Source organism: Medicago sativa, chromosome 3, assembly GCF_051527215.1.
Source record: "Medicago sativa cultivar Bolivia chromosome 3, Bolivia_mono, whole genome shotgun sequence".
Lineage (NCBI taxonomy): Eukaryota > Viridiplantae > Streptophyta > Magnoliopsida > Fabales > Fabaceae > Medicago > Medicago sativa.
This window is the reverse complement of record NC_140751.1, coordinates 42,866,858-42,889,358: the sequence shown is the minus strand read 5'-3', so window position 1 is coordinate 42,889,358 and position 22,501 is coordinate 42,866,858. Positions and strand designations below refer to the sequence as shown.

The 22,501-nt window shown below is 32.1% G+C and overlaps 1 long non-coding RNA gene and 2 pseudogenes across 1 annotated transcript; all 3 read right to left on the bottom strand.

Annotated features, from left to right (window-relative positions):
- Positions 1-15,068: 15,068 nt before the first annotated feature.
- On the bottom strand, positions 15,069-17,867 carry LOC146937555 (uncharacterized; annotated as a pseudogene).
- Positions 17,868-18,920: 1,053 nt separating this feature from the next.
- On the bottom strand, positions 18,921-19,654 carry LOC146937554 (uncharacterized; annotated as a pseudogene).
- A 1,291-nt stretch (positions 19,655-20,945) lies between these two features.
- Positions 20,946-21,823, bottom strand: LOC146937553 (uncharacterized). Its single transcript, XR_015030974.1, has 2 exons — positions 21,349-21,823; positions 20,946-21,260 (listed from the first exon to the last, which is right to left on the bottom strand). It is a non-coding gene; the product is annotated as an uncharacterized LOC146937553 (long non-coding RNA).
- Positions 21,824-22,501: the final 678 nt, after the last annotated feature.

Below are 22,501 nucleotides of genomic sequence, written 5' to 3'. Positions count from 1 at the left end.
TAAAAACTCTATTTCAACCATATTTTAGTCAAGTTACTTGTTCATTGGTTATATATTCAAGTAACCTGACTAAAATAATGTTCAAATCGAGTTATCATCCTAGAAGACGAAAGGTTACACCTTGTGACCTTTCGTCTTCCAGGATAAAAACTTTATTTAAACCATATTTTGGTCACGTTACTTGTTCATTGGTTATATATTCAAGTAACCTGACTAAAATAATGTTCAAATCGAGTTATCATCCTGGAAGACGTAAGGTCACACCTTGTGACCTTTCAACTTCCAGGATAAAAACTCTATTTAAACCATATTTTAGTCAAGTTACTTGTTCATTGGTTATATATTCAAGTAACCTGACTAAAATAATGTTCAAATCAAGTTATCATCCTGGAAGACGAAAGGTCACACCTTGTGACCATTCGTCTTCCAGGATAAAAACTTTATTGAAACAATATTTTAGTCCAGTTACTTGTTCATTGGTTATATATTCAAGTAACCTGACTAAAATAATGTTCAAATCGAGTTATCACCCTGGAAGACGAAAGGTCACACCTTGTGACCTTTCATCGTCCAGGATAAAAACTCTATTTAAACCATATTTTAGCCAAGTTACTTGTTCATTCGTTATATATTCAAGTAACCTGACTAAAATAATGTTCAAATCGAGTTATCATCCTAGAAGACGAAAGGTCACACCTTGTTTTCGTCTTCCAGGATAAAAACTCTATTTAAACCATATTTTAGCCAAGTTACTTGTTCATTCGTTATATATTCAAGTAACCTGACTAAAATAATGTTCAAATCGAGTTATCATCCTAGAAGACGAAAGGTCACACCTTGTTTTCGTCTTCTAGGATAAAAACTCTATTTCAACCGTATTTTAGTCAAGTTACTTGTTCATTGGTTATATATTCAAGTAACCAGACTAAAATAATGTTCAAGTCAAGTTACCATCCTGGAAGACGTAAGGTCACACCTTGTGACCTTTCAACTTCCAGGATAAAGACTCTATTTAAACAATATTATAGTCACGTTACTTGTTCATTGGTTATATATTCAAGTAACCTGACTAAAATAATGTTCAAATCAAGTTATCATCCTGGAAGACGAAAGGTCACACCTTGTGACCATTCGTCTTCGAGGATAAAAACTTTATTGAAACAATATTTTAGTCCAGTTACTTGTTCATTGGTTATATATTCAAGTAACCTGACTAAAATAATGTTCAAATCGAGTTATCATCCTGGAAGACGAAAGGTCACACCTTGTGACCTTTCATCTTCCAGGATAAAAACTCTATTTAAACCATATTTTAGCCAAGTTACTTGTTCATTCGTTATATATTCAAGTAACCTGACTAAAATAATGTTCAAATCGCGTTATCATCCTAGAAGACGAAAGGTCACACCTTGTTTTCGTCTTCCAGGATAAAAACTCTATTTAAACCATATTTTAGCCAAGTTACTTGTTCATTCGTTATATATTCAAGTAACCTGACTAAAATAATGTTCAAGTCGAGTTACCATCCTGGAAGACGTAAGGTCACACCTTGTGACCTTTCAACTTCCAGGATAAAGACTCTATTTAAACAATATTATAGTCACGTTACTTGTTCATTGGTTATATATTCAAGTAACCTGACTAAAATAATGTTTAAATCGAGTTATCATCCTGGAAGACGAAAGGTCACACCTTGTGACCATTCGTCTTCCAGGATAAAAACTTTATTGAAACAATATTTTAGTCCAGTTACTTGTTCATTGGTTATATATTCAAGTAGCCTGACTAAAATAATGTTCAAATCGAGTTATCATTCTGGAAGACGAAAGGTCACACCTTGTGACCTTTCGTCTTCTAGGATAAAAACTCTATTTAAACCATATTTTAGTCAAGTTACTTGTTCATTGGTTATATATTCAAGTAACCTGACTAAAATAATGTTCAAATCAAGTTATCATCCTGGAAGACGAAAGGTCACACCTTGTGACCATTCGTCTTCTAGGATAAAAACTTTATTGAAACAATATTTTAGTCCAGTTACTTGTTCATTGGTTATATATTCAAGTAACCTGACTAAAATAATGTTCAAATCGAGTTATCATCCTGGAAGACGAAAGGTCACACCTTGTGACCTTTCATCTTCCAGGATAAAAACTCTATTTAAACCATATTTTAGCCAAGTTACTTGTTCATTCGTTATATATTCAAGTAACCTGACTAAAATAATGTTCAAATCGCGTTATCATCCTAGAAGACGAAAGGTCACACCTTGTTTTCGTCTTCCAGGATAAAAACTCTATTTAAACCATATTTTAGCCAAGTTACTTGTTCATTCGTTATATATTCAAGTAACCTGACTAAAATAATGTTCAAGTCGAGTTACCATCCTGGAAGACGTAAGGTCACACCTTGTGACCTTTCAACTTCCAGGATAAAGACTCTATTTAAACAATATTATAGTCACGTTACTTGTTCATTGGTTATATATTCAAGTAACCAGACTAAAATAATGTTTAAATCGAGTTATCATCCTGGAAGACGAAAGGTCACACCTTGTGACCATTCGTCTTCCAGGATAAAAACTTTATTGAAACAATATTTTAGTCCAGTTACTTGTTCATTGGTTATATATTCAAGTAGCCTGGCTAAACTAATGTTCAAATCGAGTTATCATCCTAGAAGACGAAAGGTCACACCTTGTGACCATTCGTCTTCCAGGATAAAAACTCTATTTAAACAATTTTTTAGTCCAGATACTTGTTCATTGTTTACATATTCAAGTAACCTGAGTAAAATAATGTTCAAATCGAGTTATCATCCTGGAAGACGAAAGGTCACACCTTGTTTTCGTCTTCCATGATAAAAACTCTATTTCAACCATATTTTAGTCAAGTTACTTGTTCATTGGTTATATATTCAAGTAACCTGACTAAAATAATGTTCAAATCAAGTTATCATCCTAGAAGACGAAAGGTCACACCTTGTGACCATTCGTCTTCCAGGATAAAAACTCTATTTAAACAATTTTTTAGTCCAGATACTTGTTCATTGTTTACATATTCAAGTAACCTGAGTAAAATAATGTTCAAATCGAGTTATCATCCTGGAAGACGAAAGGTCACACCTTGTTTTCGTCTTCCATGATAAAAACTCTATTTCAACCATATTTTAGTCAAGTTACTTGTTCATTGGTTATATATTCAAGTAACCTGACTAAAATAATGTTCAAATCGAGTTATCATCCTAGAAGACGAAAGGTTACACCTTGTGACCTTTCGTCTTCCAGGATAAAAACTTTATTTAAACCATATTTTGGTCACGTTACTTGTTCATTGGTTATATATTCAAGTAACCTGACTAAAATAATGTTCAAATCGAGTTATCATCCTGGAAGACGTAAGGTCACACCTTGTGACCTTTCAACTTCCAGGATAAAAACTCTATTTAAACCATATTTTAGTCAAGTTACTTGTTCATTGGTTATATATTCAAGTAACCTGACTAAAATAATGTTCAAATCAAGTTATCATCCTGGAAGACGAAAGGTCACACCTTGTGACCATTCGTCTTCCAGGATAAAAACTTTATTGAAACAATATTTTAGTCCAGTTACTTGTTCATTGGTTATATATTCAAGTAACCTGACTAAAATAATGTTCAAATCGAGTTATCACCCTGGAAGACGAAAGGTCACACCTTGTGACCTTTCATCGTCCAGGATAAAAACTCTATTTAAACCATATTTTAGCCAAGTTACTTGTTCATTCGTTATATATTCAAGTAACCTGACTAAAATAATGTTCAAATCGAGTTATCATCCTAGAAGACGAAAGGTCACACCTTGTTTTCGTCTTCCAGGATAAAAACTCTATTTAAACCATATTTTAGCCAAGTTACTTGTTCATTCGTTATATATTCAAGTAACCTGACTAAAATAATGTTCAAATCGAGTTATCATCCTAGAAGACGAAAGGTCACACCTTGTTTTCGTCTTCTAGGATAAAAACTCTATTTCAACCGTATTTTAGTCAAGTTACTTGTTCATTGGTTATATATTCAAGTAACCAGACTAAAATAATGTTCAAGTCAAGTTACCATCCTGGAAGACGTAAGGTCACACCTTGTGACCTTTCAACTTCCAGGATAAAGACTCTATTTAAACAATATTATAGTCACGTTACTTGTTCATTGGTTATATATTCAAGTAACCTGACTAAAATAATGTTCAAATCAAGTTATCATCCTGGAAGACGAAAGGTCACACCTTGTGACCATTCGTCTTCGAGGATAAAAACTTTATTGAAACAATATTTTAGTCCAGTTACTTGTTCATTGGTTATATATTCAAGTAACCTGACTAAAATAATGTTCAAATCGAGTTATCATCCTGGAAGACGAAAGGTCACACCTTGTGACCTTTCATCTTCCAGGATAAAAACTCTATTTAAACCATATTTTAGCCAAGTTACTTGTTCATTCGTTATATATTCAAGTAACCTGACTAAAATAATGTTCAAATCGCGTTATCATCCTAGAAGACGAAAGGTCACACCTTGTTTTCGTCTTCCAGGATAAAAACTCTATTTAAACCATATTTTAGCCAAGTTACTTGTTCATTCGTTATATATTCAAGTAACCTGACTAAAATAATGTTCAAGTCGAGTTACCATCCTGGAAGACGTAAGGTCACACCTTGTGACCTTTCAACTTCCAGGATAAAGACTCTATTTAAACAATATTATAGTCACGTTACTTGTTCATTGGTTATATATTCAAGTAACCTGACTAAAATAATGTTTAAATCGAGTTATCATCCTGGAAGACGAAAGGTCACACCTTGTGACCATTCGTCTTCCAGGATAAAAACTTTATTGAAACAATATTTTAGTCCAGTTACTTGTTCATTGGTTATATATTCAAGTAGCCTGACTAAAATAATGTTCAAATCGAGTTATCATTCTGGAAGACGAAAGGTCACACCTTGTGACCTTTCGTCTTCTAGGATAAAAACTCTATTTAAACCATATTTTAGTCAAGTTACTTGTTCATTGGTTATATATTCAAGTAACCTGACTAAAATAATGTTCAAATCAAGTTATCATCCTGGAAGACGAAAGGTCACACCTTGTGACCATTCGTCTTCTAGGATAAAAACTTTATTGAAACAATATTTTAGTCCAGTTACTTGTTCATTGGTTATATATTCAAGTAACCTGACTAAAATAATGTTCAAATCGAGTTATCATCCTGGAAGACGAAAGGTCACACCTTGTGACCTTTCATCTTCCAGGATAAAAACTCTATTTAAACCATATTTTAGCCAAGTTACTTGTTCATTCGTTATATATTCAAGTAACCTGACTAAAATAATGTTCAAATCGCGTTATCATCCTAGAAGACGAAAGGTCACACCTTGTTTTCGTCTTCCAGGATAAAAACTCTATTTAAACCATATTTTAGCCAAGTTACTTGTTCATTCGTTATATATTCAAGTAACCTGACTAAAATAATGTTCAAGTCGAGTTACCATCCTGGAAGACGTAAGGTCACACCTTGTGACCTTTCAACTTCCAGGATAAAGACTCTATTTAAACAATATTATAGTCACGTTACTTGTTCATTGGTTATATATTCAAGTAACCAGACTAAAATAATGTTTAAATCGAGTTATCATCCTGGAAGACGAAAGGTCACACCTTGTGACCATTCGTCTTCCAGGATAAAAACTTTATTGAAACAATATTTTAGTCCAGTTACTTGTTCATTGGTTATATATTCAAGTAGCCTGGCTAAACTAATGTTCAAATCGAGTTATCATCCTGGAAGACGAAAGGTCACACCTTGTGACCTTTCGTCTTCTAGGATAAAAACTCTATTTAAACCATATTTTAGTCAAGTTACTTGTTCATTGGTTATATATTCAAGTAACCTGACTAAAATAATGTTCAAATCAAGTTATCATCCTGGAAGACGAAAAGTCACACCTTGTGACCATTCGTCTTCCAGGATAAAAACTTTATTGAAACAATATTTTAGTCCAGTTACTTGTTCATTGGTTATATATTCAAGTAACCTGACTAAAATAATGTTCAAATCGAGTTATCATCCTGGAAGACGAAAGGTCACACCTTGTGACCTTTTGTCTTCTGGGATAAAAACTCTATTTAAACCATATTTTAGTCAAGTTACTTGTTCATTGGTTATATATTCAAGTAACCTGACTAAAATAATGTTCAAATCAAGTTATCATCCTAGATGACGAAAGGTCACACCTTGTGACCATTCGTCTTCCAGGATAAAAACTCTATTTAAACAATTTTTTCGTCCAGTTACTTGTTCATTGGTTACATATTCAAGTAACCTGACTAAAATAATGTTCAAATCAAGTTATCATCTTGGAAGACGAAAGGTCACACCTTGTGACCTTTCGTCTTCCAAGATAAAAACTCTATTTAAACCATATTTTAGTCACGTTACTTGTTCATTCGTTATATATTCAAGTAACCTGACTAAAATAATGTTCAAATCGATTTATCATCCTGGAAGACGAAAGGTCACACCTTGTTTTCATCTTCTAGGATAAAAACTCTATTTCAACCATATTTTAGTCAAGTTACATGTTCATTGGTCATATATTCAAGTAACCTGACTAAAATAATGTTCAAATCGAGTTATCATCCGAGAAGACGAAAGGTTACACCTTGTGACCTTTCGTCTTCCAGGATAAAAACTTTATTTAAACCATATTTTAGTCACGTTACTTGTTCATTGGTTATATATTCAAGTAACCTGACTAAAATAATGTTCAAATCGAGTTATCATCCTAGAAAACGTAAGGTCGCACCTTGTGACCTTTCAACTTCTAGGATAAAGACTCTATTTAAACAATATTATAGTCACGTTACTTGTTCATTGGTTATATATTCAATTAACCTGACTAAAATAATGTTTAAATCGAGTTATCATCCTGGAAGACGAAAGGTCACACCTTGTGACCATTCGTCTTCCAGGATAAAAACTTTATTGAAACAATATTTTAGTCCAGTTACTTGTTCATTGGTTATATATTCAAGTAACCTGACTAAAATAATGTTCAAATCGAGTTATCATCCTGGAAGACGAAAGCTCACACCTTGTGACCTTTCATCTTCCAGGATAAAAACTCTATTTAAACCATATTTTAGTCAAGTTACTTGTTCATTCGTTATATATTCAAGTAACCTGACTAAAATAATGTTCAAATCGAGTTATCATCCTAGAAGACGAAAGGTCACACCTTGTTTTCGTCTTCCAGGATAAAAACTCTATTTAAACCATATTTTAGCCAAGTTACTTGTTCATTCGTTATATATTCAAGTAACCTGACTAAAATAATGTTCAAGTCGAGTTACCATCCTGGAAGACGTAAGGTCACACCTTGTGACCTTTCAACTTCCAGGATAAAGACTCTATTTAAACAATATTATAGTCACGTTACTTGTTCATTGGTTATATATTCAAGTAACCAGACTAAAATAATGTTTAAATCGAGTTATCATCCTGGAAGACGAAAGGTCACACCTTGTGACCATTCGTCTTCCAGGATAAAAACTTTATTGAAACAATATTTTAGTCCAGTTACTTGTTCATTGGTTATATATTCAAGTAGCCTGGCTAAACTAATGTTCAAATCGAGTTATCATCCTGGAAGACGAAAGGTCACACCTTGTGACCTTTCGTCTTCTAGGATAAAAACTCTATTTAAACCATATTTTAGTCAAGTTACTTGTTCATTGGTTATATATTCAAGTAACCTGACTAAAATAATGTTCAAATCAAGTTATCATCCTGGAAGACGAAAGGTCACACCTTGTGACCATTCGTCTTCCAGGATAAAAACTTTATTGAAACATTTTAGTCCAGTTACTTGTTCATTGGTTATATATTCAAGTAACCTGACTAAAATAATGTTCAAATCGAGTTATCATCCTGGAAGACGAAAGGTCACACCTTGTGACCTTTTGTCTTCTAGGATAAAAACTCTATTTAAACCATATTTTAGTCAAGTTACTTGTTCATTGGTTATATATTCAAGTAACCTGACTAAAATAATGTTCAAATCAAGTTATCATCCTAGATGACGAAAGGTCACACCTTGTGACCATTCGTCTTCCAGGATAAAAACTCTATTTAAACAATTTTTTCGTCCAGTTACTTGTTCATTGGTTACATATTCAAGTAACCTGACTAAAATAATGTTCAAATCAAGTTATCATCTTGGAAGACGAAAGGTCACACCTTGTGACCTTTCGTCTTCCAAGATAAAAACTCTATTTAAACCATATTTTAGTCACGTTACTTGTTCATTCGTTATATATTCAAGTAACCTGACTAAAATAATGTTCAAATCGATTTATCATCCTGGAAGACGAAAGGTCACACCTTGTTTTCATCTTCTAGGATAAAAACTCTATTTCAACCATATTTTAGTCAAGTTACATGTTCATTGGTCATATATTCAAGTAACCTGACTAAAATAATGTTCAAATCGAGTTATCATCCTAGAAGACGAAAGGTTACACCTTGTGACCTTTCGTCTTCCAGGATAAAAACTTTATTTAAACCATATTTTAGTCACGTTACTTGATCATTGGTTATATATTCAAGTAACCTGACTAAAATAATGTTCAAATCGAGTTATCATCCTAGAAGACGTAAGGTCGCACCTTGTGACCTTTCAACTTCTAGGATAAAGACTCTATTTAAACAATATTAAAGTCACGTTACTTGTTCATTGGTTATATATTCAATTAACCTGACTAAAATAATGTTTAAATCGAGTTATCATCCTGGTAGACGAAAGGTCACACCTTTTGACCATTCGTCTTCCAGGATAAAAACGTTATTGAAACAATATTTTAGTCCAGTTACTTGTTCATTGGTTATATATTCAATTAACATGACTAAAATAATGTTTAAATCGAGTTATCATCCTGGAAGACGAAAGGTCACACCTTGTGACCATTCGTCTTCCAGGATAAAAACTTTATTGAAACAATATTTTAGTCCAGTTACTTGTTCATTGGTTATATATTCAAGTAACCTGACTAAAATAATGTTCAAATCGAGTTATCATCCTGGAAGACGAAAGGTCACACCTTGTGACCTTTCATCTTCCATGATAAAAACTCTATTTAAACCATATTTTAGTCAAGTTACTTGTTCATTCGTTATATATTCAAGTAACCTGACTAAAATAATGTTCAAGTCGAGTTACCATCCTGGAAGACGTAAGGTCACACCTTGTGACCTTTCAACTTCCAGGATAAAGACTCTATTTAAACAATATTATAGTCACGTTACTTGTTCATTGGTTATATATTCAAGTAACCAGACTAAAATAATGTTTAAATCGAGTTATCATCCTGGAAGACGAAAGGTCACACCTTGTGACCATTCGTCTTCCAGGATAAAAACTTTATTGAAACAATATTTTAGTCTAGTTACTTGTTCATTGGTTATATATTCAAGTAGCCTGGCTAAACTAATGTTCAAATCGAGTTATCATCCTGGAAGACGAAAGGTCACACCTTGTGACCTTTCGTCTTCTAGGATAAAAACTCTATTTAAACCATATTTTAGTCAAGTTACTTGTTCATTGGTTATATATTCAAGTAAGCTGACTAAAATAATGTTCAAATCAAGTTATCATCCTGGAAGACGAAAGGTCACACCTTGTGACCATTCGTCTTCCAGGATAAAAACTTTATTGAAACAATATTTTAGTCCAGTTACTTGTTCATTGGTTATATATTCAAGTAGCCTGGCTAAACTAATGTTCAAATCGAGTTATCATCCTGGAAGACGAAAGGTCACACCTTGTGACCTTTCGTCTTCTAGGATAAAAACTCTATTTAAACCATATTTTAGTCAAGTTACTTGTTCATTGGTTATATATTCAAGTAACCTGACTAAAATAAGGTTCAAATCAAGTTATCATCCTGGAAGACGAAAGGTCACACCTTGTGACCTTTCGTCTTCCAGGATAAAAACTATATTTAAACCATATTTTAGTCAAGTTACTTGTTCATTGGTTATATATTCAAGTAACCTGACTAAAATAATGTTTAAATCGATTTATCATTCTGGAAAACGAAAGGTCACACCTTGTGACCTTTCGTCTTCTAGGATAAAAACTTTATTTAAACAATATTTTAGTCACGTTACTTGTTCATTGGTTATATATTCAAGTAACCTGACCAAAATAATGTTTAAATCGAGTTACCATCCTGGAAGACGAAAGGTCACACCTTTTGACCTTTCGTCTTCCAGGATAAAAACTCTATTTAAACAATATTATAGAAACCAAACCATTCAACTTCAAGGGGTGATGTTATATTATCAGCCGGTGCATTAGGTAGCCCTCAACTTTTGTTTCTAATTATAAGTGGCATTGGATCAAAAGAACAATTAAAAAAATTCAACATTCCACTAGTTCATGAAATGAAACAGGTTGGTCACGGAATGCAAGACAACCCTTGCATAGCAATCTTAGTTGATCCACCACAAATTGCAGGCATAACAGAAGACTTGAAAATCATAGTGGAAGCATCAACACTTCCACTAAGCATCAAGAAATCAAGGGTTAACATTGCAATGCCTCTTTCAAAAGGGTACCTTAAACTGAACAACAATGATCCAAGGCTTAACCCTACTGTGAAATTCCACTATCTAGGGAATGAAAAAATTGATGTATCAAAAGTGGAAGGAATGAATCACATAACTTCTACTTTACAATTCCAACAATAGGATCCAGGTGGTCTCTTATTCATTGAAGGAGTCAACATGCATGGGAGTTTTTCATCAGAATGAGAACTCGGGGTCGAGTTCTTCAGAGGTGGAGGAGACTGATGCAGGAGGGTTTTATGGAGGGTTTTTTTAGTAATTTAGTAGTATTTATTATTTAGCCAAATCTTAGTAATTTTCTAGAACTCTATTATTATTACGTTTTATTATATTTTGGCCTACGGGTTTGTTATATATTTCACTATATAAGTAGAACTTATGTAGCATAAGAGGTACACTTTTTGATTCAATAAAATTATTCGAGATTTTCTCTCAATTTCTGGTGGATTCCGGAACCCTTATTTTGATAGGTTTGTGCTTGCAACCCTATTTTCACAAGTTTGTCGCTTGCAAACTTGTTCTTTTCTATCTAGGATTAGCGCTTGCTAACCCTACGCTTCCATACTGCGTCAGATTATGTTCTTGGAAAATGGAAAAGGTGAGCAAGTCATTACATTCATAACAAGCTATCGTTTAAAATTTGTTAATTCAATAACGTTAGCAATTATAGATCTTTTCTGAATATATTGATCTTTTCTTCAAATTTTTAGAACTTATGATTCCCTCAATAATGAACGTTGCAATTTATAGACTTGATTAATTCTTTAGAGTTCATTTCATTTATGTGTTGATTTAATTTAGGTGTTTTTCAAAGTTTGAACATATAAGGAGGGTGTTGGCTTTCCCTAAAAAAAAAGGAGGGTGTTGGCTAATCATATTAATTATATAACAATATTGTAAAACCATCTCCATTAGTAACAATATTCTAGTCATATTTTCTGCAGAAAAATGACAACATTGTAGTCATTATTCTATTCATACAAGATACAACACAATGGACAGAGCATGGTTGGGTCTCATTTTCCATTCTTACTTTTCACTCGTTTTTTAACAAAGTGCCTGCTCTAAAATTTTCTTCTGATATGTTAAAATTTGTCATCAAGCAATGTGAAACATCATGTACAAATGGCTTTTTTAATCCAATTGCCTGTGATCATTATAGTTTGACATATTCATAATTGCTTTTTAGATCACACACATTTGGTAAATATTAGTAAACTCTTACTAGTTAACTAAAACTCTAATAAAATTAGTGAACTCTCGATTTTTTTATGCAACTGGTGCTTTATGAATATGAGATTCTACATTAGTTTATGGATTCACGATTTAATTATTTATTTATATGTTGCGATATTTATTGGTTTTAAAAAGCGAATTACGTTTTTAGTGTTTTTTGATGAACAACATTTATACCACCATATTTGCCTTTCACTTTCCCAAACTCTAGTAGCCGACGCAACTTTAATTGTGTTTGATCTACTAACGAGGGGTGATTTAGGGTCAATTTTGACATGAAATCTCTCCTCCGAATTGTTTTTCTTTCTCTTTTAGTTAACTAAGTGATTTTCACATATTTTCAGTTTTCTTTCGTTTGTTTTTGTGATTTCATCGTCTAGCACGACTTTGATTTCCCGTCTTTGTGCGATGTGTTCTTGATTTTCCATCTTAGTTCGGTGTTTATTTGATTCAGGTTGAAAGATTAGTTTTAATTGCGTCGTTAACGTTGCATATCTCAGTGGCTTGAATTTGTATTGTATCGACGTTCTCTATCAATTTGTATTGACAAGAACCTAAACAATTCCTTCAAAGACACACCCTCCTCAGTCTGCTCCAATTTTCACAAAAGCCAAATCTCTAACAACATGTAGTCTAAGAAACTCGAACTCATCAAATCATAAACCTTTTCTAAATCCACTTTGATTGGAGGCATGTGTAAAATGTTTTACAACATCAATGCTTAATATAAATTAATCTAAAAAAAATAGGGTGTAATGTATACATAAAAAATGCTAACTTGCTCCCTCGAGGCAAGGGTTTAGAAACTAAACAAGAATTTTTACTAGAAAATGGTGCATTACATTATATATATTAATGGGAAAATTACAATAAATATCCTTTATCTTATTTATTTGTAACACATTAGTCCTTTATCTTTTTTTGTCCCGTTTAGGTCCTTCTATCCTTCCTTCAAATGTTGATGACCGAGCCAATGCTAGATTTTGGGCTGCATGCATCTGCGTGTTTAAAAATCCAAATTTTAGGTTTCTTTTTTTAAATCCAAAATATAAATTTATGAGTTTGATAAACTTGTGCACATTTTAATAGATAAAGGAGCTTCCTTAAAAATAAAATAGATAAAGGAGCTAAATGGGACAAAAGAAAGATAAATGACTAATGTGGTACAAATAAATAAGATAAAAGACCTTTAGTGTAATTTTGCCTATATTAATAGTTTAAATTTATCTTTCTAATGCAAAGGTTCTTCTTAAAGTTCTTAACTTAATCCTTAAAAAAAAAAAAACTTCTTAACTTATTATCTGTCCACTAAAAAAAAACTTGTTACCCTATAAAAGAAAAGGTGTAACAAGAAACAAAATAAACATAAATCCTAGGTCAAAATACTAGGTTAAAAACTTTTCACCGCTGCGGAGGCATAATCATGGGTGAAGAAAACGACACCACTAAGAGACAATGACATCTTTCTTCTTTTGGTGATGATTTACTTCATCGGCAACCATTCTTGCCGGATGAACTCGTCTTTGAAATCCTCTCGAGGCTTCCGGTGAAATTCCTCCTTCAATACAAGTGCGTGAGTAAATCATGGAAAACCCTAATCTCCGATCCTCAATTTACACAAACTCACTTTTGGAACTTAATCGTGGATCCAACCATAACCCATCAATGATTTTTCCATTCCCTGAATAGTGAGCCGTGCAGAATCGCATCTATACCCGTGAAGCCATTATTTGAAAACCTATCAGAGCCTCCTAAAGCTATCGAGTTCAGCATCAAACACAAGTATCGTATACTTGGTTCATGCAATGGGTTGTTGTGTCTATTTTCTATCGATGAAGGTTATGTTCGATTGTTGAACCCTTCTATTGAATGGAAATCCAAAAAATCTTCAACCCTTGATTGTTATAAATACTAGAACGCCGACCCGTGCATCACACGGGTCTCACGGGCTGAAATAATTTGATACATAATAAAACAAAGAATTAATTAAGTTTTTAGTCCCTATAAATATATCAAATTTCGTTTTTAGTCCTCATAATTTTTTTTGATAGATTTTGGTTCCTATAAAAAAATTGGGTTAAATATGTTTTTGGTCCCTATAAATATGTCAACTTTTCTTTTAGTCCCTCTAAAATTTTCCTTCAACTTTTAGTCCCTATAAAATTTTCAATCTACACTTTTGGTCCCTCTTTTAAAGTAAACTCATATGTATAATTCATATTTTCTAATAAAATTTTCCAGAAAAATTCAAAATATTATAAGAATCACTCAAAAAAAAAAATTCAGAATTTATTAACAAAACATGAATTTAATATGAATTTTTATATTTTTTACGGTTAAAAATTCATATTTAATTTGTGTTTTGTTAAAAAATTCTAATATTTTTTTAGGAATTTTTTTTAGAATATTTTACACATTTCTGCATAATTTCATTAAAAAATACAAAAATTAAATTAAAAATAGGGACCAAAAGTAGAGATTGAAAATTTTATAGGGACTAAAAGTCGAAGGAATATTTTAGAGGGACTAAAACGAAAAGTTGACATATTTATAAGGACTAAAAACATATTTAACCCTAAAAAATTTCAGCACGTAGTTTTAGTCCCTATTAAATTAAAATTTGTTTAATTATGCTTAAAATTTTAAATTTTTTAATGATTTTTTACATACTTGTTTAAAACATTATAAAATGTTCCTTCACTTAAACACATACTAAGCAAAGGCAAGCATACTAACTTGGTTTTGTCAATCTGTACTTTTAATTTAACATGTGAATGCGCGGGATCTAGTTACTCAAGCCAAATCAGTATTGAGTTTTTTTCATCAAGCATACCAACTTGGTGAATGACTATCTAACATTCAGAAAAATATTAACACCTTCCGGAGGTAGATCTAAAAATAAATTTCGTACATTTAGAGGTCGAAGCACTAATAAAAGACAATGATAATAAATTTTTGAAATAATACTTATGCCAATGAATATATTTATTTAGGTGGACTGGAAAAAGTTTCCTTAGCTAAGTAAATATAGCCGACACAACAACTTGAAGAAAATTAAAAACCAAACTGTAAAAAACAAAAGGAAAAAACACAGATTATTTAATGTCTGATTTATGCAGATTGAAAGAATTCGATAACAAAGCAAACAGCTCTAGCATTTGAGCAAGCTAAACATCTTTGTCGTCCTTGTGCTCAATTTTGACACGAACAACACTGGTAGGTTTTGTGACCGACGTCTGGCCAGATTCATCATCATCAACAGTCACAGAGTCAATGCTATTAGAGGACATCTTAGCACCTGTTTTGGTGGTTGGTGTGTCAATCACACATGTATTGCTGCATGAGTCCTTAGCTTCTGGTACATCCTGCAGACATTGGTGACAAACAATTTGATCAATTGTGTTACGGATTAAACCTTTACGGACTCATGAAAGATTAATGTAATAATTACCATCTGAACATTTGAATTGTTTGGCGCAGCACCATCCACACTAAGCTCAACAACAAATCCATCGTCGGGTTTCTATCACATATACATCAATAAAGGGAAGCAATTAGCAACACGGTTATTCCTTTATGTGCATTATTCTATAACAATTATAAAACTGTAATATCAGTTATGTTCTACCTTCAAATCATACATAAACATAAACTGCTCAATGACACCAACATCATCAGATGCCTTCTTTACGGCATAATTTTGATACTTCTTTACGACATTTCCTTCACCAACCTCAACCTTGAAAAGAATTTGCTTGTCAATCAGCACATTAAAATCAGCAGGATAATCATTGCCTACTGCTCCCTGCTCAAAAATAATAAAATGTTAGTACAAATTTTCGTCGGTAGATATACCTCATATATAGACCACACATTTATACAATTATATAATACACGACTACCTCATCACGTTCATTGATCAAGTCTTGCACATTACGCCAAATAAACTGGGTCACCTGGCGATCAAAAAGAACAAAAGTAGTGGACCCTGTGTCGTCCATCACGATGACATGCAGCTTAAACCTATCAAATAATCAACTATATCAATACAATTCCACGCATGATAAAAACAAAAATTATATTCGGATAAACTTTGTTTACCTTGGGACTGCACCCTTGCATGTTTTACACTTGCGACAACGGAGCACTCCATTGTCAATGGTGGCCAATGAAGCACACTGGGTGCATGATCGAAAGTACCAATCAACCCCAGTTTCGATCTCATATATAGTGGCAAGCACCGAACCTTGACAAATCTGTAAATATTTCGTAGCCTTTTGCATAAAAATATTGAACAAAATTAACAAAGATGAATCCAAAAATACATCTAAAAATTTCATTAAACAGATAGCCACCTCAGTTGACTCAATCATGCTTTCAATTGTCATTCGGTTGGTGTTGAGCAAGTCATCTGATAAAGACGCAGAGCTGTTCGTTGAAATCTGGCTGACACTTCGGGTTAACTGTATTGATGCATTTTTCATTCTAATAAAAGGGCACCAATGTCAATAAAAGAGTAGCGAGACTCAAGTAGCAAGGTAAGGGACGACAACATATAACTCATGTAACCTATTAATAATAATTGGACAATAATATTTGACAGTGTTACTATTAATATTGTGCTGCCCTTTTCTGTGTGCACATCTTCTCAAACTTTCTTACTTATTACGAATTCTAGCATGCCATCAGAAAACTATTGTTAGTGGATATCTTTACGGTTGTATGCCAAATAAACTACCCATAAACGATGGGAGGACCTCCAGACAACTTAATTACGACCAAAAAAACTTGCCTTTATTCTATAACATATAAAAATGTAAATGGTTAACCTGTCATGTACGCAGCGACTTCAGGCAAATCTCCATTAAGTATCAGCTTAGTCCCATTAAAGGCATTAGCAACTCCCATAGCACCTAATTTTTCAAAAATTCAACAGCAAGTGAACATAATTTCACATTTCATTCTTGATATCAGCAGAAAACACAAACTTAAAACATGACATACCTAAATATATGTGTGTCTTGCAGAACTGCAATATCAATATAGTAGGTGTGTGGTTGTCATGGTTTCCAAAAAAGGTCACAATTTTGTCATCATGTTCACCCCAAAGAGAGCAATGCAAGTGGTTGTTTCTGTAATAAAATATTACCAAAATATCAATTCAGGAACATAAGGTATATTAAAATTATATTACATGAAACCAGCTACAAAGAAACAGACAAAGCTTACTCAAGATCCTCTAAAGTGAGATCAATAACCCTGCTTTTCCTTCCATCCTTTTCAGTTTCCCTTATATCACCTCTTTCAATTACATGACCAATAACATCTGAAATTACGTATACAAAAGCAAAAACAAATAACAAATGTATGAAATTCCTAAAGCAATGCTTATAGGTAGTAATAATGTACAACGCACATTCAGAATTGAAGTCTTTGAAGTCTTACCCGTAGACACTTCCTCGACAGTTGAAGAAAGAATTTCATTGAATGGCTTGAACTCAAAAACGTTCATAGGGATAGCAGGCGAGTGTACTTTGGTAAAAGTTGAATTGTGCATCATACTAAGCTTATCTTTGTGTGAATTTACCTTATAAGGACCTTCATTAAAACCTACAATTGCATTTTCAAGCTGATATGTACCCCCTTCTTCAACCATGGACCTGAACCTTGCCACCAAATCTTTTCTAGCTGTGGCGTGAATACGTCTATCCTATTGACGACAACAACATTAGTAAACAGCTGGTTAAATTACATAACTAAAAAACAACGATGACATTAGTTTAATTTTAAAGCTAACAGTGCAAACATGTAAAAACCTTTTCATCGACCAGTAACATGTTCATGAAAATGATGCTAGTGGGGACCTGCTTCTCTCGAATCAACCAAATGTGAGCAACTCACACACACATTTTGAGGTTATTTCTTCCTCCAGAAACAGCTGAGATTGGAGTGTATTTGGCAGACATCATTGGCCGGTTTTTTCCTTTCCAAGAAAGAGAATGCTTGCTTAGATTGAGAAGGTCTGGCTAATAGATTATGATGTATTTATAGAAAAAGGTGCAATACGTGTGAGTAGGATATGATGGTTGAGCAATAAAGAGTATTACTTATCACGTTAAGCACAAAATAGTGAAACAAAATTAGGAAATGGCCAACATTTTAGGATAAGGATTAATATGAATCAGCCTGAAATTAATATTGACATACTGTGTTTACTAAGGATTGGCATCTTAATAAGCATGAAAGATTGAAATACTCGCTATTTTTAGGAAATAGCATAATTTGTTACTAGTATTTAGACCCGTGCGATGCACGGGAAGTAAATTATGGCACTAATTAATAAATAAGATATTGTAAATGAAATATTAGTTGTTAATAAGCATGAAATAATGCTTCCAAAACAAAAATAATAAAAACTTAAAGTAATTTTTTTTTTGAAGGAAAAAACCTAAAGTAATTTAGAATTCTTGATATCACAACAAATAGGTAAATAAAAATAACCAAATGCAACTACTAATATAATTTCGCCTTAGGAAATAATATGCACATTTATAGATAATAAAGCTGTATCAACTCTCAACACTTGAATCGGTAAAATTCAGTTTAGTGTCCATAACTTTTGCTAATTCCAATGAAAAAATGCATCATAAAGATGATGATCAACCTGCCATGAAATAGAATAAATTTGTATGATTAGATGTGAATTTTTTTTAAATGATAGAAGTTATAAAGAGAAATACAAATTACATCTTCATATAATTTTCATAAAAAAGTATAAGGAAAATGCATAACATGCTGTTAATTTGTAAATCAAATTTAGTTGATAAGTTTTAATTTTTATGGCAACAACCAAATTTAAATAATTATATATATATATATATATATATATATATATATATAGTACCAGAGAAATACATTGTATATATATATATATATATATATATATATATATATATATATATATATATATAGTACCAGAGAAATACATTGTTTTAATTAAAAAAAACCTTTAAAAACAGCTAGATGCACACAACAAAAATGAAATAGAAAATATATACAAATATTGATGTGTAAATTACCTATCTTAAATTCCAAAAGACTTCTTTGTAGACAAAGTTTGTTGGAGACATGTCCTTCGTCTTTGAAAATCAACATCTTCATCCCAACACGTGAAGTAACGCGTGAAGGAGCGACATTTAACTATCCATGTGAAAATATGGGTTTTGGAAGATATATTCCAACATTTTTAACAGATTGTCCTTGACTCTTATTGATAGTCATTGTAAATGAGACTACAATAGGAAACTGTTTAAGTTGAAAAGTGAAAGTAAGTTTTGAATTAGATGGAGATGGAGTCAAAGTCAATCTTTGGAAATAAACCTTTTGTCCAATATTGTGTTTTGATTTATCTTTGCCTCAAGTACGAAATTTCCCATTTGGGTAATTATAAGGCGTGTGCCATTGCATATAATCCTAATGGTTGATCAATATTTCTCAACAACATTATTGGAACTCCAACCTTGAGATTTAACTCATGGTTCGGCGACCCTGAAGATTTGACGGTGTTCAGAAATTCTGGAGCGAGAATCTCATCAGGACTATTAATATTTTCATCATGTGTAGACGGACTATCAGCACATAGGTATATTTTTTTCTCACCAGGAATCATTGATAAAATGTAATTGTTCAATGAATCAACAATATCATTGGTAGGTGCTAAAATTGCCCTATTTTGAAAAAAAATAATGAAAGATCACCAATTAAAGCAACATGGTCACCTGAATTCTCGATCAACATACCATCTATTTCCATTTCAACTTCCTCATAATTGTTTTCTCCGATGTTTCCATCTCCAACATTTAAAATTCAATCTAAGAACTCTTTGACTTCATTGACATCAGAACAGGAAGATCCAGTTTGAAGCCTCATTTTTTCCGTCAATTTTAAGACTCGTCAATATTTCCAAAGGTATGATGAATTAATGCTAGCATGTACAACATCATATCTTGTTCCCTTTGGAATGACCGAAAGAATTTGCCTCAAATCACTTTTTTTTTTTTTAAAAAAAAAGTGATTTTTGTTGGGGTAAAGAAACGAAAATTTAGATAGTATAAATTTTAAGTTAAAAAAGACGAACTCTTACCACTTGTGTGCTTATTCAAATGCCTACTCCGTAGAATTAACATCTTCGTAATTGTGTGCATCTCGGTAAGGTTTTATTTGTGGCTTTTCGCATAAAATTTACTTTGTGCTTATGACAAACTATGAGTAATATGTGGATTTGAGAAAGTAAAATATCTAAATGCAGATAATTTCAACTTTGTTGCCAAAGTGACACATTATCACCATCAACTCATAAATCATCATAAATATAAGAAATGGAAAATAAAATGGAAATCAAAGAAGAGAAGAAATGATAAAAGCCAAATTTTTTAAAGAAGGATAAAAGCTAAGATTATTCATTCAATTTCATTCTATCTCGTTCACTCCTACAAATTAAAAAAACTTAAAAACTCTATTTTCTCTATTATGAGTATTTTAGATGACATATTGTTAGTTTCTACAAAACGTTTACAGCGATGGAAGTCATGAGGATGGTGTGTTTCTCTTATTTATTAATACATGAACATGAATTAAAACGTTGATCAAGCTGATACCTATCACCTTCTGTAAAAAAAAAAAAAAGAAGAAGATACCAATCACACAAAAATGCAATAATTACTAAAAATCAATATGTGAAAAAAATATTAGAGACCATCGAATAATCAAGATGTGATATAGTAGCGTGTTCTACCTGTAGTAGGACAGTGTTAAATTTTAAGGCCAAGATCAAAATATTAATTGAGATTACACATGCAGATGGGTTTTTGCCACTTTATATGAAAGGGAATACTGATCATGTTATGAAAGACAATAAATAAAATAAGGTGATTTATTTTGGTCACCAACGCAAGTGATTTTGGTCATCGTCGCATCTCCCAATAGAGCAATATTGATGTAGACAAAAAAACGTAAACTTGTTATTTTTCGATATATGACACATATCACCAAAGTATCAAATGTCATAAGAACCAAATTAGCAAATGTCAAAGGAATAAATTTCCAAAACAATTAAGAAAGTACTTATTGAGTAAAAAAAATCGAAACAAAATAAATCTAAGTAGTCTAGACTAAGAAGTGCTAAAATATCAATCTTCGAGTTCTTGCTTAATTTTGACAACTTTTTGCAACTTAGTGGTTGACGTCTGAGTTCCGCAATCAATGTCAATATGTGCTGCATCTCAGTCGCCATTTCTCTTTATCAAAGACTTGGATGGATGAGTATGTTTAGGAATTGAATTAGCTTCATCATCAAGAAGCTACACGAATAAAAATTCATAGCAATAGCAATAGTTAATTAAATAAATTTTATGAGTACTATGTAGATATTATAGTGTATTTAACTACCTTCATGTTATCAACAGTTTGGGGAGTAATAGGACCCTTGAAATCAACATCATCTTCCTCACCAGTTTGAGGAGTAACATGACACTCCATGTGATACTTTTTCTTAAACTCATTAATGATTTCACTGTCATCGGACAACTTTTTTGACGGCATATGTATAAAACTTCTGGTCAACATTTTTTATTGATTTTCAGTTTGAAAAGCATATCCTTGTCACGTAAGGTGTCAAGCTCAGTTGGATAATCATACATGGCCTTTCCTTGTTTGTGATTTGTATTAGAAAACAATTAAGATCAATTTTTATTGTTTTAATATTACATAAAAAACGAAAACAAAAAATAATATATTTACGTTCATTACCAATTCCATTAGTTCTTTTGCAGTCTTTCCAAAGTATTGTGAAATAACTCTATCAAACAACACAAAAGTAGTTGACCCACTATCATCCATCACATGAATGTGCACCATAAACCTGAAAAATGAAAAGTGAATATACATGATAGATCCAATAACATTATTCAACCTACATAGAATTGAGAAAAAATAAATCATATAAAGTTAGACAAAGTTAGAAATATTAATAGAGAGATACTTTAATCGTTGATATAAAAGCGAAGTTAGAAATAAAAATAAAAGAGATTCAAAGCAAAAAATGAATATGACGTACTTTAATTTGAAGCAAGATGATTTAATCGAAGGATGAAGGGGGTGCAATATGACTTATAAATGCTATTTGATGTTACTTATATAGAGAGAGTTGAGAGAGGATTAGTTTGGCATAAAGTGGCACAGATGTAGACAGAGTTAGTTACAAAAAACAAACATTAGATGAGGGTTTTTTTTTCTTTTTCTTTGGTGGCACAAATTTAATGAGAAATTTTTTTTAGCAAAAGTTTGTTCAGGAAAAGTTAGTTAACAAAAAAAAAATATGGGGATCGGTGTTTATATTTCCAAATAAATAGAGAAAATAGTAAACAAACTATGATGTCCATCAAAAAAATAAAAGATAAGATTATGAAAGAAAAAAGCGAAAAAAACAAACTAAGATTATGGAAGAAAAAAAAACGTATTTAGTAGTTTATGGCACAAACTTAGCAAAAGTTTGTTCAATTGCTTAATTATATATTAAATACTAATATGAAAGAAAAACAAA